Source organism: Chenopodium album, chromosome 15 (assembly GCF_948465745.1).
Source record: "Chenopodium album chromosome 15, dcCheAlbu1.1, whole genome shotgun sequence".
NCBI classification, from domain to species: domain Eukaryota; kingdom Viridiplantae; phylum Streptophyta; class Magnoliopsida; order Caryophyllales; family Amaranthaceae; genus Chenopodium; species Chenopodium album.
This window is the reverse complement of record NC_137848.1, coordinates 36419864-36433312: the sequence shown is the minus strand read 5'-3', so window position 1 is coordinate 36433312 and position 13449 is coordinate 36419864.

Sequence of the window (13449 nt, the reverse complement as noted above, 5' to 3'; positions counted from 1 at the left end):
CTATCATTATGTGGTGAATATTTTTTCATTTATGAGTGTCTCACATTGGAAAAAGAAGAGAGATGATATAACTCCATAAACTAGAATAGTTATTCCTACTAATTTCTACGTATCATTAATTGGTCTAGTATGGACCTCTTTGGGCCTTGTTTATGGACCGAATCCTCCTTTTTTTTATAAGGTTGTCCATCTTTAATTGCTACTGGATATAGATTAACACTAGAGTTGTCAAAAGCTGACCCGACCGGAAATATAAACCTAAACCCGATTATTAACCGACCCGTCTGAACCACGGAAAATGGTGACCCGAATCAGATCTGACCCGACCTAAACCAACCCTAGACCTGAGTTAACCCGAGCAAACAGTACTAGAAACTAGTCGAAACAAGAAGGTAAATTTCAGGCTCGGTATTGGAAGAATTCAGCACGAGACAATAGCGTCTGTCGCCAGATGAAAAATACTGTCGCCAGGCGACAGAGCCATCGCTCGGCGATGACGCTGTTTTCTCAGCGCTTATTCCTACATGCCTCGGCAGCTTTCTGTTCTTGAATTTTCCATTTTTTGCGACGTTATTTCGACTTTATTTGTGAAAGATATTCCCTAATTTCCTACGTGTAAAAATCCTATGTTTTTGATGCATTTTGGATGGTCTTTCCAATGCGGACCTTTTTATGCACATGCCACAATGTTAATCAAAATTACGCACATGAAATACTTAGAACTTTTCGAGTCTCATCCACTCATTCTAAATTATTGACAAAATAAATTTTAGGAATTAAAATAGAAATCCTCCCCAGTGGAGTCGCCAAAAACTGTAGGGAATATTTCACGCACCCCACACTTGAGCCCCACTGTGATCATACACTTAAGCATGGTGGCGTCCAAAGGGAAGGAAGCTAGAGTAAAAGAGTCGGCAACAAATTTTAGGAACTTGTAAACTGTTCACAGGGTGAAGGTTACACCCCTTAACGATCCAGGAGATCGTTAACTCCAATAGGTCTGGAACCATGACTGGAAGTTCGGGGATGAAGGTACAAATACAACCTAAAAGAGATTGAACCTGCCCTAATAATAGGCCTCTACTTTATTCTTCTTGTATTCATGTGCGCTTTCTGACTAACAACAATCAACAGATTAACCCTAAACATGTTTAATCTATGTTGGTTGAATTTAATGCACAAGCAAAACTATTATTGGCGATCACTTGAATTATAACCATATTAACCTAAACAAGATTATTAATTATCTTATTAAGCGTGATTACAAGTACAAATTCCCTTTAAACCTGCAAGAGAGGGCGTGATCAAGCAATAACAACAATAATATATCAAGCAACAATAACAACAATCATCATCAATCATAATAATAATCTCAATCTCAAAGCATAATAATATTAGCAAGATCCTGGCGTGATACTAACAAGATAAATAACAAACCCTAGCATGTCACTAAACATTAAAGATCAAGGCTTTATCCCTAACATGACATTAACATGATATTAGGAAAGAATAGGAAGCATCATAGAAACATGCATGATATTAGAAATATTAGTTATTACCCTAAACATGATACTAGGAATCAAAATAATCAAAGCATGCTTTCTATATCAAAATAACAATTAAAGCAATTACTTACTTCGGTGCCTCGTATCTCTTTCTAATAACAAAATACACGTGTTAGTAACTTCAAGGAAAATAATAAATAAAACAATTAAATTAAATAATTAAAATAGAGATTTGGGACCGAACCCTCAGAAATACTAAACCTTTCACGTATAGGGCGAAGGCAACTTCGAACTTGGCTAGGTGTGTCTAGAACTAATGTATGAGGAATTTTGAGAGAAATAAGGTTTAGAAAAAGAATAGAGAGAGAGAAAGCTTCTAACTTTTAGAGAGAAAATAGAAAGAGATGATGGTTGATTCTTGATTGTTGATGATGAAACGGAGGAGATACGACCCCTATTTATAAGAAAACAGTCCGAAAACGATAGAAAATACCTGAAGTTCTATACGGAATAAAACTGGAATTTGTCGCCAGGCGACAGACATCAGCGCCAGGCGACAGATGTTAGCGCCAGGCGATAGACTTTGTCCTTTGGCGCTAAAAAAGATAAGACGCACTTTTGTACGGAATCCTCTTCTTAATATGATTAAGCAGCAAATTCCGTGTTTATCAAATTAAAATCAGGTTTATCATAAAACACCTATTTTATTCTAAATAAAACTCTTTAAAATATAATTATTAATCCTAATATCATTAGAATTAAAAGGAACCTTCTAAATATTCTAGAAGATTAAAATCAATCCTAATAACTTTAGGAATAATAATTAATAGGCCATCCTCTAGATCATTGGGCCGCATATAAAATTCATTTTGGGCCCAATTTAATTTAATCCATAACTTTCTCATTATTCATCGGAATTGGGCTTATAATATATCGTTAGAAAGCTCTTTACGAGCCCAATCCAACTACACTATTATTGGACCCTTATCATGGACCAAACAAAATTGGAATGGCTATTTTCATAAACAGAGTGTAAGAAAAGGAATATTTTCGAAAACAGAAAGAGAGATATTTTAATAAAAACATCCACATCACTAGATAATATGTCTATTATGTATAGTGTTTTACCCCCGTCCCCTGGTCGTAATTAGTAGTGTTTTTGGCTCTTTAGAGCCACTTTTATTACTAATTGGTGTTTTCTAGTGTTTTCGTAGTTTTGGTTGAGTTTTGTAGGAAATTGCATCTTTGAAGCTTTTTCCCGGGATTATTGCGGTTATGTTTGGCCAGATTTAATTCGTATGAGTTTAGCAATATTGATTCGAGATTCGAGAGATGAGAATTGATGTTTAGGCTTAGTTTCAATAGGCAGACTAATTTATAAATGGTTAGGTTGAGATTCGAGAGATGAGATTTAATACCGGTAAATTAACTCTGTGATTGTAATACGTAGCGAAAGCCCTTTATGATCTGATTAATTGATGCATTGATGATTGATTGTTATGTTTTACCCTGGAATATTATTTATTGGTGAACCTATGCCCTAGGTCTTTTATCATTTGATTTCTCCCTACTCATATTCTTCGTAGTATAGTTCCTTTAAATAACAACTTTTGGTTATTTAACAATTTAGATTATAATAACTAATTATGAATAGAAAGACTTGTTTCCCTGTGGATTCGACCCTACTTCCCTATCTATTATTAGTTAGCGGTTTTAAGAATTATTTTTGATTAGGTGATACGACTTTAGCCTGTCAAAATTTGGCGCCGTTGTCGGGGAAACGGTTTTATTTTTATTTCTGATTGTTTTTATAGTCTAGATTATTTTCTTTCGTCCTAGAAAACGTAAGTTCTTTGGGACAGTTCTCATATTTGTCGTCTAGTTCTTTTTGTATGCCCAGGTGTTCCAGATCGGGTTATATCCCATTCGACCCTGAGATCGAACGCTCTTTTCATAGACAAAAAAAATCTTTACAGGCAAATACTGGCGGGTTCTGGGGATAACAATAATCGCCGAGACTCTCCAACTGATTTTAGTGATTCAGAAGTACCTTCAGATTCAGAATCAGAGAGGACATCTTTGCTAAGAAGCGCAATTCAAAACTTTTCCCAAGAGCCAGATGAAACTTTGTATGAGGCTTGGGAAAGATTTAAAGATCTGCAGAGGGAGTGTCCCCACCATAATTTGGCATAGTGGCAGCTAATCCAAGCCTTTTATAATGGGATTGGAAATTCATCTAGAACAATATTGGATTCTGCAGCTAGTGGGAGGTTTATGAACCTTAATGTTGATGATGCAGGTCAAGTTATCGAAGATATGGCAATCCACAACTCCCAATATGGGAATCCTAGAGGCTTTGCTAACAAAGGGAAACATAGTGTCGACTCTATATCCTTTTTACAAGCTCAATTAACCTCTATTTGTCAAAAATTAGATAATCTTAGTACTGCAAATATAGCTAATGTTTCTGCAATTAATAATAATGCTAATGAGGCTTTCTGTGAAGACTGTGGAATTGTAGGTCATTGGGAGCAAGATTGCAGGAGTTCCGTGGAGCAAGTCAATGTCTTTCAAGCTTATAGGCAGAATGACCCATATTCCAACACCTACAATCCTGGGTTCCGGAATCATCCATACCTTTTCTACCGGAGCACCAATATACAAAACCCTTCACCTCAACAACAAACACAACAAGCACAACCACAACCACAACAGAAATACTACCACCCCAATGCTAGCCAGAAGAACCAACCATAAGAACCCTCCTTACCTTCCGACCTTGCTTTGGCAGAAATTAGAGCGATGCTGGCTAGTATGCAAAAGCACATGGAGAGTAGAGATGCTCAAATTTATTCGATCATAACACATAACAAAATAGTAGATAATCAAATTGCGCAGATTTCTTCTACTCTACAAGCCCGTCAACAGGGACCCCTGCCAGCACAGCCAACCAGGTCTATGGATCAAGCTTTCGCAATTACTCTAAGGAGTGGTTCACACTATGAAGGGCCCCCTATGCCCAGAGATGATGAACCTGTTTTAATGAATAATGCTAATCTTGATTCCATTAAACCTAACAATGTTGCTAATAGCCCTGTAGGGCTAAAAGGTTGTACTAATATTTCTGATGTTACATTGCAGGGTAAATCTCCAGGGAAGGTTGCAATTCAAGATAAGAGTAATGATGTTCAAAAGCCAACTATCAAACTACCATTCCCCAATCGACATTTGAAAACTAAAGTGGATAAGCAGTTTGGTAAGTTCCTGGAGATGGTGAAAGATTTGCAGGTAACAGTTCCTTTCACAGAATTAATTACACAAATTCCTACATATGCGAAATTCATGAAGGAAATATTGACTAGAAAAAGATATATTAGTGAGGTAGAGACAGTCGCTTTTACCGCAGAATGTAGGGCCGTACTACAAAATAAATCTCCACCTAAACTAAAAGACCCAGGTAGTTTTTCTATTCCTTGTCATATTGGAAATCTGAAGATTGATAATGCATTATGTGATCTAGGTGCTAGTGTTAGTGTCATTCCATTGTCTGTGTGTTCAAAGCTAAATAGGGGTAAATTAAAATCTACTAATATTACTCTGCAAATGGCCGACCGTTCAATTTTTTTATACCTGTTGACTTTTTTTTCTTGATATGGCCGAGGATTTGCAAACTCCAATCATTTTGGATAGACCATTCCTTAATACCGCGGGAGCAATTATAGATGTACAAGGTGGCAAATTGACACTATCAGTAGGGGATGACAATATTGTTTTTTAATTTAAATAATGCCCCTAAAAGCCCCATGATTGAGGAGAAGTGTTTAAGCATTGATGTGGTTGAAAATAATTGTTCTAATGAGCCCCAAGCTCTTGTTAAAGATCCCTTGGTGGCGGTATCTTGTGTTGCATCTTCTACAGGTAAAACTAAGACATGGAAGGAAGAAGTGGATGCAATAGAACAAGCTCTATATGGTGAAGGGCTTGGTTTTGATGATGAGGACGAGGAGCAAGGTGATCAGGTTGCGATAATTGAGCCCTTAATGAGAGTCCCACCTGATCGAGTAGTAGTGGCTCAGTCGAGTGGGGAACCAAGGTAATTTGAGCCTAAGAAGGTGCCCCTTGCAATTAATGATAAAGAACCCCCAGTACAAGCTACGGAAGATCCGCCCGATCGGGCGAAGTCCCGCCCGATTGGGCGTGAGAAGAAGAAAGATTGTGGCCTTAATTTCGCCCGATCGGGCGGGAGAAGAGGTCTGTATACGACAAATCTCGCCCGATCGGGCGAGATGGTGCCCGACCGGGCGCGTGAAAGAACTTTACCGAGGACTCAAAATCGCCCGATCAGGCGCGAGGTAAACGAGTTTATGTCCTTATTTTCACCCGACCCGGCGAACGGCCGCCGGACCGAGCGCGCCATACCCCCCCTTTCCCGATTTATCTTTCTTTTTCCTTTTTCTTTCCTTTTTCTCTTTGTCTTTTCCCTCTTTGCCTTGTCTCTTTCTTAAAACAAGATGACGTTTAGCCATGCTAGGCTAATTCCTGAGCCAATGAGGACATTATTTGATTCTGGCCAGGGGGAGTTTTCGGATTGAGGTATGGTTTCCTTCTTTTATTGCCTTCTAGTATAGTTTTATTGCTTTCCTATATGAAAAATACAAAAAAAAAAAATTGAAAAATCAAAAAAATCCAAAAATACATTCCAATAAATTATGAATCATGCTTCCCTGTGCCCCATACTTGAAAAAATTGTTTTGATTCTTGGTATATGACGATGAGCATTGTGGATTTGTTGATCATGATTTGAATTTTGATTGCTTAGATATCTTAACATGCGTCAATTTTGTCCAACTACTTGTGAATATAGTGCTTGACTAGTTGATTTGGTTAGGAATGTGTGATAGTTCCTGGTATGTCAATGAAACTGAGTATTGACTTGTGACTATGAGTAATGTTTATATGGCTTATTATTATGCACATGTGGAGGACAAAGGCGTTCATTCTTTTAGGTAGCCTTCAGACGATATTAGATACATTTGTTCCCTTCTTGCTACCCATGTTGTTGCTTGTGCCTTTTTGTTGTTTATTAGCCACATTACAAGCCTTTTTAGCCCCATTGGTTACTAATCCCAAGCTTGGCTTGGGGGAGTTTTTAGTTAGTGAGGTGAGGGAGTTGTAGTGTGCATATAATTTGCACAATGTGGGAATATAAGATGAGTAATTTGTTCTTTGGTTTTGTGATTGGAAAAAATAAGAATTTGTGTTTCAAAGTTAAATTCCAATGTGAGATAAACAGAAAAAAAAGAGCAAAAGAGAAAAAAAAAATGTTTCAATGATCAAGTGTTCTATGTGAGGGTTATTTAAAAGAAAAGAAAGGAAAAAAAAAGAAATTAGTTTAAAGTTTGTTTATTCATTCAAGTTCTATAATATCATATTTTTTGGGTTAAGTGTTGGAGAATTTATGAAATATTAGATTGGTTGTTTAGTGAACTGTTGTAGAGTTGAGTTGTGTTGGAGGTTTATGGTCATTATTTATTTTTGACCTTGGTTTTACTAGGAATTTGGCTCCCTTAAGCATAGCTTTTCTCTCACTTTTTCCCAAATATATCCTACCCTTTTTCCCTAGCCTTACATTACAAGCTTTAAAGACCTTCCGACCTTGTGCGTAGAGTTGTGTAGATGTGAAATTAGTTGTTTGTCAATGCAAAGAATGATTTGACATATTCCGAGTCGACTACTAGGTTGAGTGCTTGTCTTTTTAAACACACGAGAGTGTGAGTTGGAAGGGCATTGTTCACATAAAGGGGTTGGGATGGAGAGCGGTCGAGTATATCTTTTACTCGCCACATAAATAAGAGTTGAGTGTCTGAGCACTAGTCTTGAATTCTATATGCTCTTGTGGTTAGCTCTACTTCACAATTGTTAGGGAGGATGAGTGATTGGATGAATGAGATTGGTTGATGGTGAAGCATGTTTATTAGATTTGCCTTGAATTGTTGGTTCTTGATTTTGATTATTTGGGGTGAGGCATGTTTTATGTAGTCATTGATGAGCTCTTTGCTTAGGGACAAGCAAAGGTTTGGCTTGGGGGAGTTTGATATGTCTATTATGTATAGTGTTTTACCCCCGTCCCTTGGTCGTAATTAGTAGTGTTTTTGGCTCTTTAGAGCCACTTTTATTACTAATTGGTGTTTTCTATTGTTTTCGTAGTTTTGGTTGAGTTTTGTAGGAAATTGCATCTTTGGAGCTTTTTCCTGGGATTATTGCGGTTAGATTTGGCCAGATTTAATTCGTATGAGTTTAGCAATATTGATTCGAGATTCGAGAGATGAGAATTGATGTTTAGGCTTAGTTTCAATAGGCAGACTAATTTATAAATGGTTAGGTCGAGATTCGAGAGATGAGATTTAATAACGGTAAATTAACTCTGTGATTGTAATACGTAGCGAAAGCCCTTTATGATCTGATTAATTGATGCATTGATGATTGATTGTTATGTTTTACCCTGGAATATTATTTATTGGTGAACCTATGCCCTAGGTCTTTTATCATTTGATTTCTCCCTCCTCATATTCTTCGTAGTATAGTTCCTTTAAATAACAACTTTTGGTTATTTAATAATTTAGATTACAATAATTAATTAGGAATAGAAAAACTTGTTTCCCTGTGGATTCGACCCTACTTCCCTATCTATTATTAGTTAGCGGTTTTAGGAATTACTTTTGATTAGGTAATACGACTTTAGCCTGTCACTAGACTTTTCACACTTTCACTTTGTTCGATAATCAAATGACGTGAAAAGTATTCATCACTAGGTTTGGTTTTGGGGAGACACATTTGGGTGTCTACAACTTGTTATTGGAAACTATCACTTGAGGCTTCCGTCTGGTCTTATTTTGGTGCTTAATAACTGTTATTATTTCCAAAGAATTACCAAGAACATTATTTCAGTTCCTGTTTTAGATACTGAAGGTTTTTCTTTTGAAATAAGATACAAGAGTTGTTTTATTTCCAAAGAAAATATGTTATATGCTAACGCAAAATTGATAAATGGTTTGTATGTCTTAGATTATGCAACCCATGTGTACAACATCGATCAGAAAAAGCGCAAAATAGATGAATCAAAGCAAACCTATCTATGGCATTGTAGGTTAGGTCATATAAACCAATCACGCATCCAGAAAATATAAGAGGATGGACTCCTAAATTCATTTGATTATGAATCATTTGAAAATTGTGAGTCATGCTTGTTAGGTAAAATAACCAGATCACTTTTTAGTGGAAAGGGTGAAAGAGCTAGTGACCTTTTGGGCCTCATGCATACGGATGTGTGTGGACCAATGAGTTCAGAAGCTAGAGGTGGTTTTAACTACTTCATTACTTTTACTAATGATTTAAGTAGGTATGGCTATATCTGTTTAATGAAGCATAAGTCGGAATCCTTTGAAAAGTTCAAGGAATTCCAGAATGAGGTACAAAACCAGCTTGGGAAGACAATTAAAGCACTGTGATTTGATCGTGGTGGTGAATATTTAACTCAAGAGTTTGATGATCATCTGATTAATTGTGGAATACTTTCACAGTTAATTCTTCTAGGAACACCACAATTAAATGATGTGTCAGAAAGGAGGAATTGAACTTTGCCTGACATGGTTCGCTCCATGATGAGCTTTACTGATTTGCACAATCATTATGGGGATATGCATTAGAAACAGCTGCAAACATATTGAATAGAAGCCCGTCCGAAGCAGTTGAGAAGACACCATATGATTATGGACTGGAAAAGTTCTAAAGTTGTCTTATCTCAAGATTTGGGGTTGTGAAGTCTATGTAAAACGTTTACAAGGCGACAAACTAGGCCCTAAATCAGACAAATGTTTTTTCATGGGTTATCCCAAAGAAACAAGAGGGTATTACTTCTATAATCGCGCAGATAACAAAGTGTTTGTTTCTTGCGATGGTGTCTTTCTAGAAAGAGAATTTGTTACTACAAAGTCAAGTGGAGTAAAGTGGTTCTCGAAGAAATTCGAGACAAACAACAAATGGATGTGGATATCAACCACATCAGAGGCGAGGGCGCATAGTTCAACTAATTCGACAAATCATGTGCCGGAGCAAGCTAATTCAACTAGCGAGACTCCTATCGTCTCACTTGAATCTAATTCTTGCGAAATTCTTCAAGGAGTTGAAGAGAACATTTCTGTTGTTGCTCCTACCCCACGTAGGTCTGCCAGAATCAGAAACAAACAGTTTGTTGAGGTTCTGTTAACTGAGGATTCTGAAATCTTCCTATTAGAGAATGAAGAACCTACAACCTACAAGAAAGCTTTGGCGAGCCCTAACTCAAATAAATGACTCGAGGCCATGAAGTCCGAAATGGAATCGATGTTTGAAAATGTTTTGAGGACCCTGGTATACTTGCTTGATGGGGTAAAACCTATTGGTTGCAAGTGGGTCTATAAGATTAAAACAGACAAGGATGGAAATGCCTACATCCACAAAGCAAGACTGGTTGCAAAAGGATACAGACAGATTCATGGTATTAACTATGATGAAATCTTTTCCCCAGTAGCTATGCTTAAGTCCATTCGGATCCTTCTAATGATTGTTGCATTTTTCAATTATAAAATTTGGCAGATGGATGTCAAAACCGCCTTCTTGAATGGGTTCTTGACGGAGGAAGTGTATATGACACAAACTGGGGGTTTTGAAGATCTAGAAAATCCTAGAAAAGTGTGCAAGCTTTAGAAATCCATTTATGGATTGAAGCAAGCATCAAGGAGTTAGAATCTTCATTTTGATGAGGTAGTCAAACAGTTTGATTTTCTCAGAGCGAAGAGGAACCTTGTGTATACAAGAAATCTAGTGGCATCAGCGTGGTTTTCTTAGTCTTGTATGTAGATGACATACTACTCATGGGAAATGACATACCAATGCTTGAGTCAGTCAAGGAATGGTTAAAGAGTTGTTTCTCCATGAAAGACTTGGGTGACGCCGAGTACATTTTGAGAATCAAAATCCATCGAGATAGATCTCGAAGGATGATTGGACTAAGTCAAGAGACTTATATTGATAAGGTTCTTGACAGGTTTGAGATGAAAGACTCTAAGAGAGGATTTCTCCCCATATCCCATGGCATTACGCTCAGTAAATCTCAGTGCCTTCAAAACGCCAGATGAGATGAGACGTATGGCTAGTATACCTTCTGCTTTCGCAGTAGGGTCTATTATTGTAGGGAATATTTCAAGCCATTAACCCCAAGATTGAACTCCACTGTGATCATACACTTAAGCATGGTGGCGTCCAAAGGGAAGGAAGCTAGAGCAAAAGAGTCGCCAACAAGTTTTAGGAACTTGTAAACCGTTCACAAGGTGAAGATTACACCCCTTAACGATCCATGAGATCGTCAACTCCAAAAGGTCTTGAACTAAATAGGGTTCGGGGATGAAGGTACAAATCCAACCTAAAAGAGATTGAACCTGCCCTAAAAAGGCCTCTACTTTATTCTTCTCGTATTCATGTGCGCTTTCTGACTAACATGCAATCAATAGATTAACCCTAAACCTGTTTATCTATGTTTGTTGAATTTAATGCACAAATAAAACTATTATTGGCGATCACTTGAATAATAATCAAATTAGCCTTAAACAAGATTATTAATTATCTTATTAAGCGTGATTACAAGTACAAATTCCCTTTAAACATACATAAAAGGTGTGATCAAGCAATAACAATAAATAAGCATCAAGCAACATGATAACAATCACAATAATCATAACAATTATAATCATGTTAATAATAAAGCTTAAATATAATAGCAAGATCCTAGGCATGATATTAACAAGATTAATAACAAATCCTAGCATGTCACTAAGCAATAAAAATCAAAGCTTTAGCCCTAACATGATACTAACATGATATTAGAAAAGAGCAAAAGGCACCCTAAACATGATACTAGAAAGCAATAAAGACATCCTAACATGATACTAGGAATTAAACAAATTTAAACATGCTTTCTACAAGAGTAGAGCAATAAGATTACATACTTTGATGCCTCGTGCCTCTTTCTAATAACAAAATACACGCGTTAGTAATTTCAAGGAAAATATAAAATCAAATAATTGAAATAGAGATTAGGGACCAAACCCTCAGAAATTATAACCTTTCACGTCTAATGCGAAGGCAACTTCGAACTCGGCTAGGTGTATCTAGATCTCGTGAATGCGGAATTTTGTAAGAGGGAAGGTTTAGAAAAAGAATAAAGAGAGAAAGCTTCTAGCTTTAGAGAGAGATGATGATTGTTGATGAATAAAAACGGAGGTTTAGGACCCTATTTATAAGAAAACAGTCCGGAAATAGGTAGAATTTTATAAAGAATAAAACTCCACGCTGTCGTTGCAAAACCAACCTTGTCGCCAAGCGACAGGGTCTGTCGCGTGGCGACAGGCCTGTCGTTTGGCGACAGCCTAGATTCCTACGTGCTTTCAAACACGGAGTCCACTTATGAATCAAAATCGATTTGTAAAGTCCGTATGAAAACCGAAATCGTATTTTTCATAAAATAATATTTTATTCCAAATAAAACTTATCAAAATCTAATTATTAATTCTAATTCTATTAGGATTAAAGAGAAACTTCTAAAGAATTCTAGAAGACAATAATCAATTCTAATATCTTTAGGAATAATAATTAACATTGGGCCCTCCCCTAGATCATTGGGCCGCATGTAAGGATCAAACTGGGCCCAGTTTAGTATTTTGGCCATAACTTCCTCATTACTCATCGGAATTGGGCTTATAATATATCGTTGGAAAGCTCTTTGCAAGCCCCATCCAACTACACTATTATTGGACCCTTGTCGTGGACCAAACTAAACTGGATTGGCTGTTTTCATAAAATAGAGTTGTTTTTTGAAAACAAAAGGAAAGATTTTTTAATAAAAACTAACCGCAACACCTGACCTTTCACGCTTTCACCTTATTCGATTATCATTTGTCGCAAAAGGTATTCATCACCGGGTTTGGTTTTGGGGAGACACATTTGGGTGTCTACAATTATGTATGCCATAATTTGTACAAGGTTGGATGTTTAATATGCTCTTAGCATGTGTAGTAGATTTCAGGCAAATCTAGGTGAAGCACACTGAACAGCTGCCGAGAACATCCTTATGTACTTTAGAAGGACTAGAGGAATGTTTCTAGTATATGGTGGCGAAGATTAGTTGGTTGTTAAGGACTATACAGATGCGAGTTTTCAAACTGACAGAGATCACTTCAAATCCCAATCAAGGTACATTTTCTGTCTGAATGGAGGAGCAGTGAGCTGGAAAAGTTCGAAGCAAAGCACTGTTGCAAACTCTATGACAGAATCAGAGTATTTGGCTGCCGTTGAAGCAGCTAAGGAGGAAGTTTGGATTAAGAAATTCCTCACAGCGTTAGACATTGTACCAAGTGCTTAGAAAGGAATTGAGTTGTATTGTGACAACAATGGCACCATTGCTCAATCAAAGGAGTCAAGGTCACACTTCAAATCCAAACATGTTAAGAGGAAATATCACCTCATTCGAGAGATCGTTGGCAGAGGAGATGTCAAGATGTGCAAAGTTCATACGGACGAGAACATCGTTGATCCGCTTACTAAACCCCTTCCACTGCCTAAGCATGAGACTCATACTAGTACAACTGGATTGAGGCTAATGATGTAATTTAAGTTGTATGTTTTGAGAAAACTTATTACATAAGAAATACATTCATTTGTACAATTATGTTTAATCAGAAATTATTATTTCTCTTATTTAATTATGGTTTTAATGTTAAATAAAATGTCCAAAATAATTATGGATTGATGGGCTCATCAGGTTGATGACCTGGTGAATTAAACCCCATAGGTGAACAAAATCCATATATTATTTAATTTCCTAGTTCGAAATCATTAAAGTGGACATAAA